The sequence below is a fragment of the Rhinopithecus bieti genome, unplaced genomic scaffold, assembly GCF_001698545.2.
Source record: "Rhinopithecus bieti isolate Rb0 unplaced genomic scaffold, ASM169854v2 scaffold_14454, whole genome shotgun sequence".
In the NCBI taxonomy this organism is placed as follows: Eukaryota; Metazoa; Chordata; class Mammalia; order Primates; family Cercopithecidae; genus Rhinopithecus; species Rhinopithecus bieti.
The window spans coordinates 2,409,629-2,433,463 of NW_016808228.1; the positions used below are offsets into that span (position 1 = coordinate 2,409,629).

The following is a 23,835-nucleotide window of genomic DNA, read 5'->3' on the forward strand; positions in this document are numbered from 1 at the left end:
AGACTGCCCTTTTGAAACCAGTCCACATCAAAAGGCCCTTACAAGCCTGTGAGTGAACCACTCTCAGGTCAGGGCCTCCCCTTGTCCAATCAGCTTGGCTGGATCATTTGGTTTCTTAGCAGGGGCCCTGAGTCAACAAGGAGAGTGAGGGGTACAGTTACCCTTTGAAGGGACCGTGAATATGGCAAGCACTATGAATTCATTTATGATACACTGATGGTAGCAATGCCTTAGAAGTTTCAGGAGTAGGGAAGGGGAAAAGTGACATCTGGGTGGCAATAGAGACTCAGCAATACATTTAAAAAAAACTATGGGTGCAATGACACACCTAGAAATTTCTAAAAAACCCATTCTCAGCACTCAGTTTTCCTTCCCCATCCATTCCAATCCATAATTTTGAAAAACATGTCCCACTCCCCAACATTCTAGGGATTAAGGTATTTTAATTGAACAAATGTTATGTTAAAAGATATCGTGGCAAGAATGTGAAGGTCCATCCCCAGACTAGATGAACCTTTTCCTTAGCTTATGGCTATGTCCACACCCTTACGACAGCCCTAATTATGGTTCTTGAACTTCTATTATTATAACACAACGATTTAGAAAAATAGTCTGCTCTATACAGCTAATGTCACACTATGGAAATGAATCATTCTGACCAAAAGTCTTGCTTCTGGCAGTGCCAATCCCTTCCTAAAGCAACTGCAAGCAGCCCGCCTCCCAATCAGGAAGCATCTGGTAGCTGGGGCTCTAGAAGCATTCCCGGGAAGCCAGTCAGAACTAGGGAGACCACTAACGTTTGTTAGGGGACACTGGAATTGTCGAGCTCTGACACATGAACAAGTAGGCCAGGAAAAGTAACTAATCTTAGGAGCCTCATGTTAAGAAAAATTAAAGTGATTAGATCAATCCCTAAATGACTATAAAAGCAGAACCAAAAATATTCTATGATAATTGTAGCAAGTTGAACATATTACAGGTATGCATTACATCTTCCTGAAAAGTATATCTGAATTAGAATGCAAAGAACTAGAACACAAGAAGCCCTGGTTAGTTAGGTAGCTATGGTAGAAAATACACATACACACACCCTTCCTTTTTGTTTTTAGAAAATAAGAATGTGGATCTGTTCCAGTAGCCAGGGAGGGTGGAGTGGATATTTAAGAGGAAAGTATTTTGCCCTCCTAGTCCTTTTTATTACCAGAAAAAGGACAGGAGATGAAATCAACACTAAGTTTAATCCTGACTTCTGTTTCACTCTTCACAGGATTTTGGAGATATAAGTATTTCAAAGTGATCATTATATGAAATGCCATATATGTTCCTGAATTAACAAAACAACTTGGTAGAAAGAACCAAAAATTGCAGGTATTTCTTTATTCCTCCAAATGTTTTCTGATTTCAATGTTTGTTTGTTTTTGAGAAAGAGTCTTGCTCTGTCCCCCAGGCTGGAGTGCAGTGGCATGATCTCGGCTCACTGCAACCTCTGCCTCCCAGGTTTAAGCAATTCTCCTGCCTCAGCCTCTGAGTAGCTGGGATTACAGGCACCCACCACCACCACACTTGCCACCAGCCTGGCCAACATGATGAAATCTCATCTCTACTAAAAATACAAAGAAATACAATTTTTCACCGCTCCTGGCTGAATTTTTTTGTATTTTTAGTAGTGACAGGGTTTCACCATGTTGGCCAGGCTGATCTTGAACTCCTGACCACAGGTGATCCACCTGCCCTGGCCTCGCAAAGTGCTGGGATTACAGGTGTGAGCTACCGCACCCAGCCTCAATGTTGTCTTTTTAAGTAAGTAAACTATCTGTTCTTTTCAATAATTATGAAAAATACAAAGGCAGAGTTAATAATTACAGAACTTTTAATCGCTAGGAAGTATGTAAGTCACTACAAATGATTTTCATTTCTAAACAATTTTCAACTAACTTCCTAATCCCTTAAATTACCCTTCCCTACTGAAGATCTGTAAATGACAGAACACAAATCTTTAAAAGAGAATAAAGAATTCACTATGTAAAAAAAAAAAAAACAAGACTGTCAGGTGATTAATCACTTCTAATGACAAAAAATGTTTTAAGGTATTGAATTTGAACAAAGTAGTGTATATTCCCAAACACTATTGGAATTAAGGGGACAATTAGAATCCTAGAGAGTTCAAGTTTTCCGTCACATGAGTTAAGTAGCCTGTCTAAGTCAGTTGATCTCTGCACAAGACCTCTGATTAGATCATGAGATACTGAAGTCTAGAATAACAAGGTCTCTTTTTAGAAATCCTTACACTAGGTAGTACTAGAGGAATGTTATTAAAATGAAATAAAAACATGAATCAGCATAATATTTACCCTTTTAAAAAAAGATTAAGTAACCTCTTGTATGGATAATATACTTTCCACTATGCTAATGTAATTTTTCACATCATAGCCAGAAAGGAGTGGGCTTTACGTAGACTGTTAAAAAAGATAATAACATAAACATAAACTTTTGGTAGAAAAAGCCTCAATAACTTGAACAGAAAAGACAAGAATAAAGATTGTTGCCCTGTTGCATGATAGTAATACACTAAATAAATTTCTTAAAATTTTTCTTCTAACAACACGCAAACCTATTTGTCAGTTCAAAATGCTGCTTCTTTGAAAACACTATAGTAAATCCTTTAGGCTGAATATTAGGATTTCCAGAGCCTGGCATTAAGCATCAACACAAAATTATTTTAAGTTGCTAATTATCACCGAAAACAAGGAGTCATGAGAGCACAGTTCTGAAACTCACATTTCCATAGTAAACGTTTTCATTTTTATGAACTGTTTAAATCACATTCCTCTTCTATACTTTTCCTATTCATTTTCAAATCAAATTCCAATTCAACACGTATTTACCAAGTCCCTCTTAAGAGTGAGGTTCTGCGTTAAGCTGGGGGTGGGGGATGGTGAAACAAGGAGGATGAGAGCAGAGCCTGTTCTCTGCTTGCCATGTCCAGGCATCTCTTCCTGAAGCATGTCAAAAGGAGGTCAAAGAGCTATGTTCATTTTAATCCTAATAGCCCTTCACTGTGCATTATTACCTCAGTTTTATAGATTAAAAAACTCAGGTTGAGTGAGTCAAAATAGCTTGGTCAAGATGACATAACTAGTTAAGTGGTGGAGCCAGGATTTGACCAAAGAATGTCTAGCCCCGACTTTCTCCACTTCTCTCTCCACTACACTGTATCTTCCTTGTTCAAACCTCAGCTCAAATGTTACCTTCTCAGAGAGGCTGTGTTTTTAAATAAGTAGTTTTATTTTCTTCACATTTTAAAAGAGATTAGATCCATTAATAAATTCTAGAAATCAGACTTTTCCAGTTGAAAACAAACAAGAGACTCTTTGGGGTTTTTTTTTTTTAATATTGTTGTCACTTAGGTAAGTCTTTAAAAAGAGGAGAAATAAAGGAAAGGAAATAACACATAAACAGAGAAAAATAAAGACGATGTTACAACGAAGAGCAGTATTACACTTTCTCCTTTGTTGCTTCACTAAAGGCAAAGAGGAGTGGGGCCAATTCTAAAGGTCAAGGGTGTACACCTGGCCACATCATGTCCACTGGAGTCATCAAAGGCTTACAACTGAGGCTGTATAGAAGATTCCCACAAGGATACACCCATGCCATAGGCACACGGGTGCAGGAAACACTCAGAGCTAGAAATGTCAGCATAAGGGATATGGGCTTTCTTAAGAAAAGAATGAATTAGTATTTGTGTTATGTACGAATGCTTCTTAAATATCTTTATAGAAGACTCAGTGATACAAGTTTTACCTTGATACTAAAAATTTGGAAGTTTTCAAAGAGGAGAAATAGGTCACATGACACACAATTCTTTACTGGGGGATATATGGAACACTGTGCTAAAATGGGTATTAGGGCCAGGAGCAGCAGCTCACTCTTGTAATGCCAGCACTCTGGGAGGTCAGGGTGGGAGGATCGCGTGAGCCCAGGAGTTCGAGACCAGCCTGGGCAACATATAGCAAAACCTTGTTTCTACAAAAAATAAAAAAGTTAGCTGCACGTGATGACACACACCTGTAGTTCCAGCTACTCAGGAGGCTGAGCTGGGAGGACTGCTTGAGGACAGGAGGTCAAGACTAAAGTGAGCCATGATCACACCACTGCACTCCAGCCTGGGCAACAGAGCAGATCCTGTCCCAGAAATTAAAAAAAATTAAAAATAAGGGCCGGCCATGGTGGCTCACACCTGTAATCCCAACACTTTGGGAGGCCGAAGCAAGTAGATCACTTGAGGTCAGGAGTTCATGACCAGCTTGGCCTACATGGTGAAATCCCATCTCTGCTAAAAATATAAAAATTAGCCAAGCACGGTGACAGGTTCCTATAACCCCAGCTACTCGGGAGGCTGAGGCAGGAGAATCGCTGGAACCCAGGAGCCAGAGGTTGCAGTGAGCCAAGATCACGCCACTGCACTCCGGTCTGGATGACAGAACCAGGCTGTGTCTCGAAAAAAAAAAAAAGTTTTACACTATGACGTTTCCTGGTTTCAACTTTATGTTATCCTTGGCTGACTGAGGAAACCAGCATACTTGTATGGCCAGCATTCCTGATGCCCCTCACTCACTCCCCTCAATCTCTATCCCACATTCCCAAACAGCTTTATTTCAGTCTGCCGAGATGACCTGTCTACCAAGAGCCCATTCTTTGGGCTCCCGCAATACCTGACAATAGCAGCATAATCACTAAGACAGAAGCTTTCTAATTCTGGGTGAGGCCTCTGATTATCTCTCAATTCCATGGCCATGTATTTGTGAATTCTTAACTTCTGCATAGTATTTCTACAGCAAAAAGTTCTTACTTTATTGAACTTTACTAAATTATCTAGAGTGAAAAAAAAAAACCCCATAAGGGGTTGAAAGAATTATGGATGAGGTGAATGCTTTTGTTGCATAGTATCCACTCAAAAGACAGGGAAGGAGTTAAAAAAAGAGAAGCTTATTTTTGTAATCTTTCCGGTGAGTTTTCATTCTAAGCCATTTGTAAACATATGTAGCTGATTTCTGTAAATAATGAATTCTTGGAAACCACATTTTAATGTGGAGGGCTGTAAGCAATTCATATTTCCCCAAAAGAGCTATGTTATAATTGGGGTTTGCATTTCTGAAGCATATGCAGCATATTAGTTGTAGACATGATCAAATACATTCTATAAAGCAAATATGTGAACTCTAAAGCAAATTTCAAATATCAAAATTCTGCTGCTGGTGCTAGTCCCTAGTCCCAGGCTTTAAAACAACAAAATTAATTATACAAGAACTCTACTATAAAATACATAGAAAGGCATACTCTGACATAATACACATTTGATCAGAAATGTCTATGTTTACATTAAACATATAAATATGAGTGAAATAATAAAATGGTTGTGATTTGCCTTAAAAATCTTTCAGAAGAAGAAAATGTTGGGAAAAGGAAGAAATGAAGCAAATGTGCAGAAGGCTGTTATTTGTTGAAGCTGCGTGCTTGGGGGGATTTGTTTTACTCTTCTTACTTTGTGAATGTTTTGAAAACTTTTCAAAATAAAAAGTTTAAAAGCTAAGCTAAAAGTATAAATAATACTTAATAACTAACAAATAATATTTAACAATTTCTGTTTCTTAAAACTTAAAACTCTCTTGGGAAAGATGAGATAAATCAGTAACAACTGCCTATGGGAGGAGGCATTAGAGCAAGATTTCCACAGCAAGCAGTTGTCAATAGCATAACTAAATTTAGAACCTTACATTATCTTCTACATGGCGTGTACATGCATCATTAAACCAAAGTGTAAAAGTGAAACTGCAGAGAATGAAGATAAACCTTCATTATACCACACAGAAAAATTAACTCCAAATGAACCAAAGACCTAAATGCTAAGAGCTAAAACTGTAGTAAGATTCTTAGAAGAAAATACAGGAGGAAAACTTCATAATACTGAATTTGGCATTGATTTCTTGGAGCTGACACCAGGAGCACAAGCAATAAAAGAAAAAAGTAAATAAATTTAAAACCTCTCTGCATCAGCTGGGTGTGGTGGCTCATGCCTGTAATCCCAGCACTTTGGGAGGCTGAGGCGGGCGGATCACAAGGTCAGGAGAGCAAGACCATCCTGGCTAACACAGTGAAACCCTGTGCCTACTAAAAAAAACAAAAAATTAGCCGGGCGTGGTGGCACACACCTGTAGTCCCAGCTACTCAGGAGGCGGAGGCAGGAGAACTGCTTGAACCCGGGAGGCAGAGGTTGCAGTGAGTCGAGATTGCACCACTGCACTCCAACCTAGGCAACAGAGTGAGACTCTGTGTCAAAAAAAAAAAAAAAAAAAAAGAAGGCCAGGTGCAGTGGCTCACATCTATAATCCCAGCACTTTGGGAGGCCGAGGTGGGTGGATCACGAGGTCAAGAGATCAAGACCATTCTGGCCAACATGGTGAAACCCCATCTCTACTAAGTAAAAAATCAGCAGGGCATGGTGGCGCGCGCCTGTAGTCACAGATACTCGGGAGGCTGAGGCAGGAGAATCACTTGAACCCAGGAGGCAGAGGTTGCAGTGAGCCGAGATCGCGCCAGTGCACTCCAGCCTGGTGATGGAGTGAGACTCTGTCTCCAAAAAAGCAAAAAACAAACAAAAAAAACCCTCTGTGCATCAAAGGGCACAATCAACAGAGTGAAAAGGAAACCCAATGAAAGGAAATATTTGCAAATCATATATCTGATAAAAGATTCATACCCAGAATATATAAAGAATTCTACAATTCAGCTGGGCATGATGGCTCACACCTGTAATCTCAGCACTTTGGGAGGCTGAGGCAGGAGGACTGCTTGAGCCCAGGAGTTCAAGACTAGCCCAGACAACGTAGTGAGACCCATCTCTAAGTAAATTCAAAGCAAAAATGAAAGAATTCTACAGCTGAACAGCAACAACAATGAACAACCTGATTTTAAAATGAGCAAAGACTCTGAATAGACATTTCTCCAAACAAGATATACAAATAGCCAATAGGCACATGAAAAGATGCTGAACATCACTAATCATTAGGGAAATGCAAATCAAGCCCACAATGAGATACCATTTCACACCCATTAGAATGCCTACTATCAAAAAACTAGAAAATAACAAGAGTTGGACAGGATGTGGAGAAATTAGAACCTTTGTGCCCTGGAGAAATTAGAACCTCTGTGCCCTGGTAATGTAAAACGGTGCAGCCAGTACAGAAAATAGTATGGTGGTTCCTCAAAAAATTAAATATATAATTCCTATATAATCCAGGAATCCCACTTCTGGGTATAAATCCAAAAGATCTGAAAGCAAGATCTCAGAGATGCTTGCACACCCATGTTCACAGCAGCATTCTTCACAGTAGCCAAAGAATGGAAGCAACCCATGACCGTCAATGGATGAACAGATAAACAAAATGTGGTATATTTCACAAAGGAATATTATTTGGCCTCAAAAGGGAAGGAAATTCTGAAAGATGTCACAACATGGATGAACCTTGAGGACATTATGCCATATGAAATAAGCCAGTAATGAAAAGACAAATACTATATGATTCCACTTATATAGGGTACCTAGAGTAATCAAATTCATAGAGAGAGAAAGTAGAATAAAGGTCGCCAGGGACTAGAGCGAGTGGGAAATAGGGAGTTATTGTTTAATGGGTACAGAGATATAGTTTGGCAAGATGGAGAGTTTTGGCCTTGAACTCCTGGGCTCAAGCAATCCTCCTGCCCCAGCCTCTCAAAGTGCTGGGATTACAGCTGTGAGCACCATGCCTGGCCTGGTTGTACAACAATATGAATGTACTTAACACTACTGACCTGTACACTTACACATGGTTAAGATGGTTAACTTACACTATGTGTACTTTACCACAATTTAATTTTTTTAATTTAAGTATACATTTACATTCTAAATGTTTATTAAATGCCCAACCATCCAGCTGTTTCAAAAAAGGCACATCTCCAAAGATGACCTATGATAATTACATTGGGCCTTGGCTGTTGGATTATTCCTACAGAGTTGAATTAAGAGGGACTTAAGTAACTCATTAATTAGAACTTCATTACTAAGGTACTGAAGGATTTCGTTGCATAGGAAATTAATGCATGTGGGGTCTACAATTTTTAGTAGGGTTCTGTCATTTTCTATTAATATTTTGTTTTTACAGAGTCTTAAAAAAAATAAGAAAACCCCACATTTCCACCTATATCAGAATATCTGGTCACAATGACACTGTACCAACTCTAGGTAATCAAAGCCTGCTTTTACTCAGAGATCCCTGCCAGGGTTACCTCCTGAAAAGCAAGTAATGAACACTAAGCCTTTTTTTTTTTTTTTTTTTTGGAGACAGAGTCTCACTCTGTCATCTAGGCTGGAGTGCAGTGGCACAATCTCAACTTACTGCAAGCTCCACCTCCAGGGTTCACGCCATTCTCCTGCCTCAGCCTCCCAAGTAGCTGGGACTACAGGCACCCGCCACCACACCCAGTTAATTTTCTGTATTTTTAGTAGACATGGGATTTACTGTGTTAGCCAGGATGGTCTCGATCTCCTGACCTCATGATCCGCCCACCTCGGCCTCCCAAAGTGCTGGGATTACAGGTGTGAGCCACCGCGCCCAGCCTAAGTCATGTATTTTTTTATTGGATTCTCTAAAGTAAGAGTCAGGCTCCAAGTGTCAGAAGATCTGTCTCATGCTAATGAAAACAAAGATATTTACTGTTTAATCCCCTTTTATCCAAGTACATCAATGTTCTTGGCAAACATTAATCAAATGGAAATTAAGGCATATCCTCAGGATATATGAAGGCATTGGGCTTTCAAAAACTCACACAAGAAGCATCTAGATCCAACAACTAATTTACAAAGCAACACATTGAACTATACCATGGCAATATAATTAGCAAAAACTAGACTGTGGGAAACTATGCAGGAAAAATTAAACAGTTTTTTCAACAAAATAAATTTCAAGGAAAAAAGAAAAGAAAAAGATAGAGTAAGAACCTATAGCTTGAGACTTACAATAAGTATCAATCAGTTGCAATACCTGAACCTTGATTAGAACAAAGTAGAAAAAAAGAGTATGACATTTATGAGACAATAGGAAATGTAAAAACTGGCTTGATATTTGATAATATTAAGGAATTATAAACATTTTTAGGTGTCATAATGGTTTTGTGGTCATACATAGATATACAGATTTTTTCAAGGGCTTATGTTAGAGATAATCTGTCAGGGAATCCCCAGACCACACCCAGGTTTGGTGATCTGGTAAGTGGGTTCACAGGACTCAGCATATAACTGTACTCATGGCCAAGATTTATTATAGCAAAAAGGCACAGAGCAAAATCACAAAAGTAAAAGGTGCATGAGATAATGTTTAGAGGCAACCAAATACAGGTTTTGAAGAGCCCTCTCGCGGTGGAGTCACACAGGATGGGTTTAATTCCCCCAGCAGCTAGTTACAATAATGCTGTCTACCAAAGAGGCTCATAGGGACACATTGCTCAAAGTTTTTACTGAGGACAGGTTACATAGGCTCACTCTGTATAGCACTTACCAAGATTCCAGACTCCCAGAAGGAAAGTAAGTATTCACCATAAACTATGTAGTTTGCACACAAAGCTTAGGCACAGTACACTACTACTAGTTAGGGTGGTTGAGAACCCTTCCAAAATCCAAATTCCCAGATGCTTGCCAAGGGCCAACCTTGTAAACAGACCTTCCAAAGGATAGCAGTCAGGCCTGCTATGCTCTTTTCTGCACAGATACACCGTGGAATATTTGGGATGAATTAACAGTATGTCTGGGACTTGCTTCAAAATAATATGGAAAGGCAAAAGTGGGTGAGGGTATAGCTGACGTAAGACTGGCCAGGAGTTGATATTGTTGAAGTTGGGACCCAGGTACATGGGAATTTATTGTACTGTTCTTTCTACTTTAGTATATAGATTAGATTTTCCCATAATAAAAAGTTTTGGTTGTTTTTAAACATAGGGGAAAACTCAGAGTTAGTGCTTAGGCTATGAGTCAACAGAGCCTATAGGCTGGTGGAGATGAGAAGCAGAGTTTATGGAACCCTTAGTCTATCATCAAGGTCTGAGGGAAGAAAGGTTGGTGCAGGCTATACGTGAAAAAGGCTTTCAATTGGGACTCTCAAGAGTCAGTTAACATGTTTTGGAAGATAGAGATAGAAAAGGGAGTCTTTCGTCCAAGAAAAACTAAATCTCAGAGTCAGAAGTTTGAGAGTAATTTAATTATAGCCACAGATTAAGTGGCTGGCAAATGATCTTAAACAATCTATGGAGCATTGCAAATGAGATATATTATACTTTGAATCATTAATTCCAGAGCTATAAAATAAATATGTAGCCACTCTTTCCCATAGCACATTAACGAAGAATGGAGAATGTTTCTTCCATTTCAAAAATGTATTACTGGAGCCGGGCGTGTTGGCTCACACCTGTAATCCCAGCACTTTGGGAGGTCAAGGCAGGCAGATCACTTGAGGTCAGGAGTTTGAGACTAGCCTGGCCAACATGGTGAAACCCTGTTCTACTAAAAATACAAAAATCAGCTGGGCATGGTGGGAGGCGCCTCTAATCCCAGCTACTTGGGAGGCTGAGGCACGAGAATCGCTTGAAGCGGGGAGGCAGAGGTTGCAGTGAGCTAAGATTGTGCCACTGCACTCCAGCCTGGGCGACAGAGCGAGATTCAGTCTCAAAAAAAAAAGAAAAAAAAAAAGTATTCTTTAGCACTGATACTTGCTTACACAATAATACTATACTCTAGAAGACATGAGGCTCAGTGTGTCTAAAACCTCGACAACAAGGTCCGCACACTAGAAATATTGTGCATTCTGAGACTGTTACGCAGCCTCCACAGACAAGAATTAAAGGAAGTGACGGAAATATGGGCAAAAGTATATCCTTTATCTAAAACTATAAATAATCTGTATTCAATAATAAGTGATCTGAAACACAAATATTATGAAACCATATTTTAGTTTGTATCATATAAGAGTAGAAAAAAACAACTAAAAGCCCCAGAGCAAACTACCAGCATAGAAAGCTTCACTGCCTGGCCCCTCGCTTCAACACCCCACAATCTGAGATGTTGACCTGTAATAGAAAAGAATGAGGCAGGGAAGACCAGAGTAAATCAGCAATACAGAGTCAAACATCTTTCCTATATCATATGAAGGAAATACATGTTTATCACTGAATGGTGCCATCTTTGATCTCCAAACAAAAAGCATTAATGATTCATCATCAAAACATTCCCTATTACTAAGGATGGCTTTTCACTAATCCACCCGCAATCTGTTACCTGATATGAACAAAAATGTAAGATGAAATCTCTGGCTGGGGACCAGAACAAAGCCCACAGATACACAAGAGACCAAGGGTCTTCTTGGTTCTCTGCTAACACCCACAGATCGTTTTGCCAATGGAAATCATTTAGTGTTGGGTTACAAATATACTATAGTATCTAGTCACAGAGGTCCTTCAAAATAACATTATGATTAAATAAAAGATCTAATGTTATTTCTTGTTTTTTTGTTTTGTTTTGTTTTTTAATAGAGTTTGGCTCTATCACCCAGTCAAAAGTACAGTGGCACCATCTCAGCTCACTGCATCCTCCCTGTCATGGGTTCAAGAGGTTCTCCTGACTAAGCCTCCCAAATAGCTGGGACTTCAGGCACACACCACCACGTCCGGCTAATTTCTGTATTTTTAGTAGAGATGGGTTTTTGCCAAGTTGGCCAGCCTAGTCTCGAACTCCTGCCCTCAGGTGATCCATCCACCTCGGCCTCCCAAAGTGCTGGGAATACAGGCATGAGCCACTGTGCCCGGCCTTTCTTGTTATCTATTATCCTAGGTGCTAGGTGCCAAGCTATGAGCAAGTGTTAAGGATTCTGCTGAATGTATCTACCTGAGCACTTCAATGCATAAGCAAGAACAACTATTGCATAGACTTCACAATAAATGTTAAAGGTTAACAATAACATAATTCTCAACAACGTCCAACTGGCAAATTAATTTTCCTTATACTATCTACAAGCTTCAATGTTAGTTAGCATTCATTCTTGAGATATATGATATATATATCTCCATATTTTTTGACCTATATCAAAATATATTTAAGCCTAAAATACTAAAAAAATTAAATTGACTTTAAAATGTCTAAAATTCAACTATCCAAAGCAAACCTAAGTGTCCAGTAACAAATGAATGGATAATGAAAATATACTCTCTCTCTATATATATATATACATACATACACACACACACACACACACATAATAGACTACTACTATTCAGCCTTAGGAGGAAGTCTTGTCATTTGGGACAACATGAATGAACCTGGAGGACATTATGTTAAGTGAAATAAGCTAGTCACAGAAAGATAAATACTGCATGATTTCACTTATATGTGGATTGTAAAAAAGTTGAAGTCATAGAAGCAGAGAGTGAAATGGAGATTACCAGAGGCTGAGGGTCAGGAACATTGGGGAACTACCGGTCAAAAAACACAAAATTTCAGTTAGACAGGAAGAATAAGTTCAAGAAATCTACTGCACTTCATGATGATCATGGTTAATAACAATATATTGTATATCTGAAAATTGTTGACAGTAGATTTTGTGTTCTCATCACAAAAAAAAAGTGAGGTAATGCATATGTTAAACAGCTTGATTTAGCTATTCCATAGCGTATACATATATCAAAACATATTGTAAGCCATAAATATACACAGTATTTACTTGTCAATTAAGATAAGTAAATAGATAAACAAGTTTAAGAAGCAAAAATGGACTCCGAGTGGTCAAAAGAGAAGCCATAAAATCCTTGTATGCATTAAAGCTTTTCTTGGGAGAGAATCCCTTGTTTTCATTCAAAAACTCTACCTCTAGTCTTATTTTATAATGTTATCTGTTATACAGTTTCCAAGTTCATCTGAGTTTAAAGTTAGAATATTAATGTTGTCCTCAGGGTGGGGAACATCACACCCCGGGGTCTGGTGTGGGGTGGGAGGCAGGGGGAGAGATAGCATTAGGAGAAATACCTAATGTAAATGATGAGTTAATGGGTGCAGCAAACCAACATAGCATATGTGTAACAAACCTGAACATTGTGCACATGTACCCTAGAACTTAAAAGTATAATTTTAAAAAGAGAGAAATTTTTTAAAAAAAGAAAATTAATATTGTCCTAAGTAGCACAAACTGGCTTGAGTTAAGTTAAGGCAGGCAAAGAGGATTATAAGGATATAGGTCCCTTCATGAAGCCCAAAAACAGGAACAGTGCTTCAGACAGGACTGGAAACAGGGCTGAGACAGCTCATCATCCCTCTCGGTTTCTTGTCTCTGCTCATTTGTGTATATCTGCCCCTTGTGCTTTCTAGGCCACATGGCTGTTAAAAGATGCCCACTGCATAGCTCCTGAGCTTCGAGTTTACAGGTGTAACTACAGACAGTAAGCTTCCTCCCCTGGAAACGTCACAGGAAATGGACACGGAATGACCGCGTTGCCACTCCTGGTCCAGCCCCTTGTGGCTGAGGTGAGAGAGGAAGTCGAGTTATAAAATGGCTGGGGATTAAAGAAGGTTCTTACAATCTAGGAAGACCCTCCAAAGAGTATTCGCTACAGAAGGAAAGCTGTGAAAATACAGGGATCTAGAGAAGCTTTGAAAATACAACAAAAAGTAAGGGTTGATAACCTTATAATAAAGGATACAGGCTCTCCAAATATTTTGACTTGAGGTAGTTTAGTATATGGGCAAATATCCCATAACACCTTAGTAGACTATAAGGGATTCATTGTACTATTGGACTACTGATGACTCATCACTCAGGAAAGTTTAAGTTGTATTAAATACACAATTTGAGAAGAACGCAATGCCTCCCTCAGTCAACCCCATGAGGTGCTGTGAAACCAGAATGCCTTTCCTTCAGGGTAGTCCTGAGTTGGCACAATGGGGATAGGCCTTTACTAAACCTGTGCAACAACCAGTCAGTCACTAGATATAGGCTGCCGTGCAAGAGGGTGTGATCTTGGGTGAAACAGCTTTTTTTTTTTCAGACAGAGTCATCTTGCTCTGTCACCCAGGCTGCATTGCAGTGACACAATCACGACTCACTGCAACTTCCACCTCTCAGGCTCAAGCAATTCTCCCACCTCAGCCTTCTGAGTAGCTGGGACTACAGGCATGCACCACCATGCCCAGCTAATTTCTGTATTTTTAGTAGAGATGGGGTTTCGCCATGTAGCCTAGGCTAGCCTCAAACTCCTAGGATCAAGGGATTCACTCACCTCAGCCTCCCAAAGTGTTGGGATTACAGGTGTGGGCCACTGCAAGCAGCCTGAGAATAAAATGTTAAGAGCAGCTGGCAGCAGATGGAATGAGGAGTCAGGATGGCAAGTCTCAACAAATTTCAAAAAATATACACAGATAATGGAGTATGTTCACTGTTCACAGCAAAATTATGCGAGAAGTTGAGAGCAGATGTCCTGAAATAGCATACGTACATACATACATACATACATACATAAAATTTAAATATTTAAAAGAAGAAATTGGCCGGGTGCGGTGACTCACGCCTGTAATTGGCCCAGTGCTTTGGGAGGCTGAGGTGAGTGGATTGCCTGAGCTAAGGAGTTCGTGACCAGCCTGGGCAACATGGTGAAACACTGTCTCTACCGAAATAAAAAAATTAGCCAGGCATGGCAGCATGCACCTGTAGACCCAGCTACTCCGGAGGCTGAGGCAGCAGAATTGCTTAAACCCGGGAGGTGGAGGTTGCAGTGAGCCAAGATCATGCCACTGCACTCCAGTCTGGGCAACAGAGCAAGACTCTGTCTCAAAAAAAAAAAGAAGAAATTGAGAGCAGAAGGATAACTTAAAAACTGCCAAATTTTGGAAAAAAGCCATTTCTTTATGAAATGATTCACAGAAAAACTATCAAGGGAAATTAATAAACAAATGAACAATAATAAAAATTCAACATATCAAAACCTGAGAAATATAGCCAAAGTGTTGCTTCGAGAGAAATTTACATCCTTAAATCATATATTAGAAGCAAAGGCTGAAAAGCAATGTCTGAGCATTCATCCCAAGAAGCTAGAAAAAGAATAGCAAATTAAAGAAAGTAGAAAAAAGAAAATAACAAAGATAAACACAAAATCAGCAAACTAGAAAATAATTGTACAATAAAGACAAATCAACAAAGCCAAAAATTAATTATTTGAGAAGACTAATAAAATGATAAAACACTAGTAGGTACAGATACAACCTATGTAAACAATTTCCTATTGCTGGACATCTACGTTATCTCCATGGATACACTATTCCACAGCACTGACATAATCACCCTTCCAATATTCACTCATGCTTATTTCCTGAAAATAAATTCTTAAAATTATGACTGTTAGCTCAAAGGGTGTGAAAAATTCTAAGGCTTCTGATACATATATTGTGCTAAATTGCCCTATAGAAAGATTGAACCAATTTTACTCCCACTAGCAGTTTATGATAGTACTCATTTCCCTAAGAAATAAGTATGATTTTTAAAAATATTTATTCATTTGTTTGGTTTAAAAAAACCTCTTCATTTTAATTTGCATTTCTTACATTACTAATGAGTTGAACACTTTCTCAATGTTTACAGGTTAAGTTTCTTTTGTGAATTGCCTTAGTGTTTTCTATTCTTCTATTAAGGTGTTAGCCTTTCTCACAGATTTTATTACTTTTTATATATTGATATTGAGCCCTGAACCAAAGAATTAAAAATATTTTCCTGTTCTGTCAGATTGCTTACTAACCTCCTTTCGAACATGCTGTTGTTGTAGAGAGCTTGAAACTGTTTATATTCTTGTCAATTTTTTTCCATTATGGTTTGCCTTTATTTGATGTTTAGAAGTATCAACCCCATACCAAGATTATTATGTGAATACTCACCCATATTAACCCCTAACGGAATAGCAGTGGTAAAGACTTGATGAATTTCTACAAATGTCTTGCTGGCTCAGGAATGTAGTCAGGCATATCAAAAGTAAGATGTCATTTAAGATTTTTAGGCCGGGCGCAGTGGCTCAAACCTGTAATCCCAGCACTTTGGGAGGCCGAGACGGGCGGATCACGAGGTCAGGAGACGAGACCATCCTGGCTAACCGGTGAAACCCCGTCTGCTACTAAAAAATTAAAAAATCAGCCGGGCGAGGTGGCGGGTGCTGTAGTGCCCAGCACTGGGGAGGGCTGAGGCAGGAGAAATGGCGTAAACCTGGGAGGCGGGAGCTTGCAATGTGAGCTGAGATCCGCCACTGCACTCCAAGCCCGGTCGACAGACGAACTCCGTCCAAAAAAAAAAAAAAAAAAAAAGATTTTTTAAAAGAGCTAGAGATACTACTAGATTCTAGGCTTGGTGGGCAGAGTCCCAAGGCAAGGCAAAATGGTGATGTGACTGAATTGCTTTTAGTGGCCCAAAGTATCTCCTTTTTTTTTCGCCCTTTTACTCCTGAAGCAGCTTCAGTTCTAGCTACCTATCTCATTCTCAGTGAAGGAAGGACTGATACTGGTTTACCATAAGACATTAAAGATATTTATGCTTTTAAAATAACAACTTGCAAAGAGCATGGCCAAGAAAAGTTTGGAGAAGATTCTGAAGCATTAATGGATTTTCTTTTATTATTATTATTTTTAATTGTGGTAAAATACACATATTTACAATCTTAATCATTTTTAAGTATACATTTCAGTGGTGGTATTAAATACATTTACTTTGTTGTGTAACCATCACCACCATCTGTCCACAGAACTTTTTCATTTTCCAAAACCGAAACTCCATATCCATTAAATGAACGCCCCATTTTCCCCTTCCCTCAGCCACCAGGAACAACTACGCTACTTTCTGCCTCTACAGATTGTACTACTTTAGGTACTTCATGTAAGTAGAATCATACAGTATGTATCTTCTGTCACTGGCTTATTTCACATGGCATAATGTCCTCAAGGTTATCCACGTTGAGGCATCTTTCAGAATTTCCTTCCTTTTTGAGGCTGAATAATGTTCCATTGTATAAATATACCACATTTTGTTTATCCATTCATCCACCAATGGACACTGGGTTGATTCCATCCTTTGGCCATTGTGAATAATGCTACTGTGAACACAGATGTGCAAGTATCTCTTTGAGACCTTGCTTTGAATTCTTTTGGGTATATACCCAGAAGTGGGATTGCTGGATCATATGTTAATTATTATGTTTAATTTTTTTAGGGGGCCAGGCACAGTAGGTCACACCTGTAACCCCAGTGCTCTGGAAGAACAAGGCAGGGAGATCGCTTGGGTGACCACAGGATTTTGAGGGTTACAGTGAGCTACAGTCACCCCTCTGCACTTCAGCGTAGGTGACAGAGGGACACTCTGTCTCTTAAAAATAAAAAATAAAATAAATAAAACTTTGAGGAGCTGACATACTGTTTTCCATAGTGGCTGCATTTTATATTACCACCACCAGTGCACAAGAGTTCCAGTTTCTCCACATCCTCTCCAACACTTGTTATTTTTGTTTTTGTTTTGTTTTTTTGTGTGTGATAATAGGCATGAAATGATATTTCATTGTGGGCTAGATTTGCATTTCCCTAATGATTAATGATGTTCAGCATCTTTTCATGTGCTTATTAGCCATTTGAATATATTCTTGGAAAAATGTCTATTCAAATCCTTTGCTCATTTTTTTTTGTTGTTTTTTGAGATGGAGTTTCGCTCTTTTTGCCCAAGCTGGAGTGCAATAGCATGATCTCAGCTCACTGCAACCTCTGCCTCCTGGGTTCAAGTGATTCTCCTGCCTCAGCCTCCTGAGTAGCTGGGATCACAGGCATGCGCCACCATGCCCAGCTAATTTTTTGTATTTTTAGTAGAAACTGGGTTTCACCATGTTAGCTAGGTTGGTCTCCAACTCCTGACCTCACATAATCCGCCTGCCTCGGCCTCCCAAAGTGCTGGGATTACAGGCGTGAGCCACCGTGCCCGGCCAGAAAACTTTTAACTCAAAAATGTCTCTTTGAAATACATTTGGCCAGGTGTGGTGGCTCGTGCCCGTTACCCCAGCACTTTGGGAGGCCAAGGAGGGAGGACTGCTTGAGCCCCAGGGCTCAAGACCAGCCTAGACAACATAGTGAGACCCCGTTTCTACAAAAAAATAGAAAAATTAGCTGGGCGTGGTGGTGTGTCTGTAGTCCCAGCTGCTTGGGAGACCGAGGTGGGAGAATTGCTTTAGCCCAGGAGTTCAAGGCTGCAGTGAGGTGTGATTGTGCCACTATACTTCAGCCTGGATGCCAGAACAAATCCTTGGCTCTAAATAATAAAATAAAATAAGATAAAATTGAAAAGAAATATATTTGTTCACACTACTTGAAAAAAGAAAATATTTGCTTTTTTGATTATAAAAGAATGTATGTTGATTATAAAAATTCAGATATTACATAATTGAATAAAGTATTAATAGAAAATGAAAATCTCCCAAAATCTCACCCACAGAAAAAACTCTTTTAAACAGTCTAAACAGTCTAGTATAAACTTCCATAACATAGGCATACACACAGACACACACACACACACACATATACTATACACACACACACACACACACTGTATTTTACTTTTCTCTGCTTAACAATATATCCTGGACATTTATCCATATTAATATGAGATTCTGTTAATTACCTTTTTTAAATAGTGGTCAACATAGTATTTATATATATAAAATAATACTAAATTTTTGTTTGGGAGGCCAAGGCAGGCAGATCACCTGAGGTCAAGGAGTTCCAGACCAGCCAGGCCAGTGAAACCTCGTCTCTACCAAAAATATGAAAATTATCCAGCCATGGTGGTGCACACCTGTAATCCCAACTACTCAGGAGGCTAAAGCAGGAGAATTGATTGAACCCGGTAGACAGAGGTTGCAGTGAGCCAAGATCATGCCACTGCACTCCAGCCTGGGCAACAGAGTGAGACTCCATCCCAATACATATATACACACATACATACATATATACATACATACATAAATTTTTTTTAAATTCACAAAACCTAAGACAAAACGGATTCTAGTAAGATCAAAAGCACTTCAGGGTCTAACATTGAACAACAGAGAGACAAAATATAAAATAAAGCTCGTAATTATTCTGTATCACTTGTACATAAGATCTAAATATCGAATAGTGCTATAACTGTAGACTTGCCATATTTACCTATAATGCATTTACAAACTCTCTTTCTCTCTCCAAACCAGAAATAATGTAACCTCTGACCATGCCACATCTACAGAAGTGTCTGTTCAGTAAGGCCAGCCATTTCCAAAACGTTTAGTAAGAGAACAGAGAGGCTACCAATCTAGTTGACAAATGTAAAAGGCAGATGAACATATATAGGGGTTTGCAAGTGTCAGCCTCCATTTAAAGTACAATTCTCTCATTGTGCCATTAGTAAATAACATTTTGGTTGATTTCTTCAGTTACACAAAGAATTAGTGTCTTCCTTTATGACTAAGGAAAGAGAGATTGCCCTGTAAGTCTCAGCAAACGATACAAATTTAAGTACAAGTTGAAATCCTGTCATTTGGAGCAACATGGATAGAACCGGAGATCATTATGTTAAGTGAAATAAGCCAGGCACAAATATCACATGTTCTCATTCGTATGTGAGAGCTAAAAAAGCAGGTCTCATGAAGACAAGAGAGTAGACTGGTGGATACCAGAGGCCAGGAAAGGTAGCAGGGTGGGGGAGATAAAGAGAGGTTGATTAATGGGTACAAATATTAATATACAGTTTGATAGAAGAAGTAAGATCTAGTGTTCAACAGATCAGTGGGATGACTACAGATTACAATAATCTATTGTATATTTCAAAATAGCTAACAGACTAATTGGAATGTTTCTAGCATAAAGAAAAAACAAATAGGGAAGGTGATGGCTATCCCAATTACACTGATTAGACCTTTATAAATTATATCAATGTATTAAATTATAACTTTACCCTCAAAATATGTACATCTATTATGATTCAATAAAAAATAAATTTAGGCTGGGCATGGTGGCTCACACCTGTAAATGCCAGCACTTTGGAAGGCCAAGGTGGGAGGATCTCTTGAGTCAAGGAGTTCAGGACAAGGGTTGAGCCTGGGCAATGCAGTGAGATCCCATTTCTAAAAAAAAAAAAAACAAAGAAATTTGCCAGGCATGGTGGCTCATGTCTGTAGTTCCAGCTACTCAGGAGGCTGAAGTGGGAGGATCACTTGAACCTGGGAGGTTGATGCAGCGAGCTAAAATTGTGCCACTGCACATCAGCCTGGGTGACAGAGCAAGACCATGTCTAGAAAAAATAATAAAAAATTTACAAAAATAAATTTTAGAAACAATGAAACTGAATGAAATAAAAACTGAATCAAAAAAATTAAGTAAGTGGAAACTTACATATCTCCTGATATGGTCAAATTTTCTTAATTTCCTAACTACTTTTTTTCCACAAGGGTCCTGGGTATTTTCTCACTTCTAAAAGGTATTATCTACCTCTACTTTAACTTTCCATACCAAATTAACAAATTTACCAAACATTTTATCATTAATCTAAAACTTAACGGGAATGGCATATGATCGGCATGGCTTTACCATCAACTTCACATAGGTGTTCAGAAACCAGGTGGAAGTGAACTCCTAAGTTGAAGGAGCTTTTAATGCTTGCATGAACATTTTCTAGGCCTTCAAAGGCTGTTGCTGCTGTTTCTCCTTCTCCTTTTTTTTTTTTTTTTTTTTTTTTTTTTTTTTTTTTTTTTTTTGTCTTTTTTAATGTCTTGTTCTCTTCTTTCCCCCACTGAAATTCAAGAATATGCAGCTACCATAAGCTTGGGATATCCTAGAAACAACAATGGTTAGAAGACTGGTATGGTTTCTACACACTCATCCTTTAATTGATGTCTTCTACCCACTCACTCTTACTCATACCCAGCTTCTCCCATATTATTGAAACTTCAATCCTTGCCTCTGTCATGTTCAGGTTTCTAAGCCTGGGGAAGATAACACTTTAAAATGTCGTAAGTGCAGTGGGAAAGGACTCAGGAGGTAGCCAGAAAACCTAGAAATTATGACTAGGACTGGATTCTTTGGCATTAATACTTATGTTTTGCAATGTCCAAAGCATGACTAGAATTGATCTTTCACCCCCCGAATGCTGTCATATTCCCATATTACCTGTATTTCTGTGCCTAAATAATACCATATAGACAAACTCTCCAATTTTATACCAACTTTATTCACACTGAAGCTGCCACATCTTAAATCAGGAATGCTTTCAGCTACAAGAACAGAAAAGTCTGACAGAATGCTGGGCGCAGTGGCTCACACTGGTAATCCCAGTACTTTGGGAGGCTGAGGCAGGTGGATCATGAGGTCAGAAGATTGAGACCATCCTGGCCAACCTAGTGAAACCCTGCCTCTACTAAAACTACAAAAATTAGCCGGGCATGGTGGCAGGCGCCTGTAATCCCAGCTACTCAGGAGGCTGAAGCAGAGAATTGCTTGGACCCAGGAGGCAGAGGTTGCAGGGAGCCAAGATCGCACCACTGCACTCCAGCCTGGGCGATACAGCGAGACTCCATCTCAAAAAAAAAAGAAAAAAGAAAAGTCTGACAGGTAGCTTAGACTCTTAGGAGTTTGTATCCTTAACAAGAAGTCCAAAGGTTACCTCAGGGCTATTCTGGCAGCTCAATAATGTTGTTAAGAACTCAGACTCGGCGGTCCCCGTCATCTTCGGGAGCTGTAGAGGTATGAATTTAAGACAGGCCTATTTTATTAATTTATTTCCAAATGCAGCAAAAGGTCCAAGGACTATCTGTGGGCCACTTAATTCAGGGTCCCCAATTCGTACATGGAGAACTCTCAGATACAGCCAATGCCATGGGTTTTGCAGACCTGAAAAGCCCCACTGGCCTCCAGGTGCTCAATGATTACCTGGAAGACAAGAGCTACATCAAGGGGTATGTGCCATCACAAACAGATGTGGCAGTATTTGAAGCAGTGCCTGGCCCACTGCCTGCCGACCTGTGTCATGCCCTACATTGGTATAATCACATCAGGTCTTACGAAAAGGAAAAGGCCAGCCTGCCAGGAGTGAAGAAAGCTTTGGGCAAGTATGGTCCTGCAGATGTGGAAGACACTACAGGAAGTGGAGCTACACAGATAGTAAAGACGATGATGACATTGAGCTCTCTGGATCTGATGAGGAGGAAAGTGAAGAAGCAAAGAAGCTAAGGGAAGAACGTCTTGCACAATATGAATCAAAGAAAGCCAAAAAAACCTGCACTTGTTTCCAAGTCCACCATCTTACGAGATGTGAAACCTTGGGATGATGAGGCAGATATGGCGAAATTAGAGAGCGTCAGAAGCATTCAAGCAGACGGCTTAGTCTGGGACTCATCTAAACTAGTTCCAGTGGGATACGGAATTAAGAAACTTCAAATACAGTGTGTAGCTGAAGATGATAAAGTTGGAACAGATATGCTAGAGGAGCAGATCACTGCATTTGAGGACTATGTGCAGTCCATGGATGTGGCTGCTTTCAGCAAGATCTAAAATCCATCCTGGATCATGACATTTAAATAAAAGCTTGAAAGATTTAAAAAAAAAAAAAAGATCTCAGACTCTTGGCTGGGTGCAGTGACTCACACCTGTAATCCCATCACTTTGGGAGGCCGAGGCAGGCAGATCTCTTGAGGTCAGGAGTTTGAGACCAGCCTGGCCAACATGGCAAAACCCTCTCTCTACTAAAAAATATGAAAATTAGGCTGGACACGGTGGGTCACGCCTGTAATCCCAGCACTTTGGGAGGCTGAGGCAGGCAGATCACAAGGTCAGGAGATCGAGACCATCCTGGCTAAATCAGTGAAACCCCGTCTCTAGTAAAAATACAAAAAATTAGCCAGGTGTGGTGGCAGGCGTCTGTAGTCCTAGCTACTCGGGAGGCTGAGGCAGGAGAACGGCTTGAACCTGGGAGGCAGAGCTTGCAGTGAGCCGAGATTGCGCCACTGCACTCCAGCCTGGGCAACACAGCAAGACTCTGTCTCAAAAAAATAATAATAATATGAAAATTAGCTGGGCATGGTGGCACACGCCTATAATCTCAGCTACTCAGGTGGCTGAGGTGTGGGAATCACTTGAACCTAGGAGGCGGAGGTTGCAGTTAGCCAAGATCGCGCCATTGTACTCCAGCCTGGGCAACAGAGTGAGACGTTTTCTCAAAAAAAAAAAAAAAAATTCAGTCCCTTGGCCAGATGCAGTGGCTCATGCTTTATTTCTAGCAATTTGGGAGGCCAAGGAGGCTGGATCTCTTGAGGTCAGGAATTCAACAGCAGCCTGGCCAACATGGTGAAACCCTGACTCTACTGAAAATACAAAATTAGCCGGCGTGGTTGCCTGCACCTGTAATCCCAGATACACAGGTGGCTGAGGCGTGAGAATCGCTTGAACCTGAGAGGGGGAGGTGGCAGTGAGCTGAGACTGTGCCACTGCACTCCAGCCTGGGCTATAGAATGAAACTGTCTCAAAAAGAACTCAGATTCTGTCTTTTCTTTCTGCTCTACCTTCTTAGCTTGTTAACTTTTCATTCTTAGGCTTGTTGCCTTATAATTACAATTTGGCTGCCACAGCTCCATACATCACATTCCATACTTAAGGATGGAAGAAAGAGAGTATACATACAAACAAATGTTTCTATTCCTTTTATGAGAGAAGCTACTTCCCCCCCTCCA

At 39.7% G+C, this 23,835-nt stretch overlaps 1 protein-coding gene and 1 pseudogene across 1 annotated transcript in view; one reads left to right on the forward strand and one right to left on the reverse strand.

Moving 5' to 3' along the window:
• Window positions 1-23,835, reverse strand: part of MYO5A (myosin VA) — a 228,597-nt gene that overhangs the window by 180,619 nt on the left and 24,143 nt on the right.
• Window positions 21,986-22,660, forward strand: LOC108538181 (elongation factor 1-beta pseudogene; annotated as a pseudogene).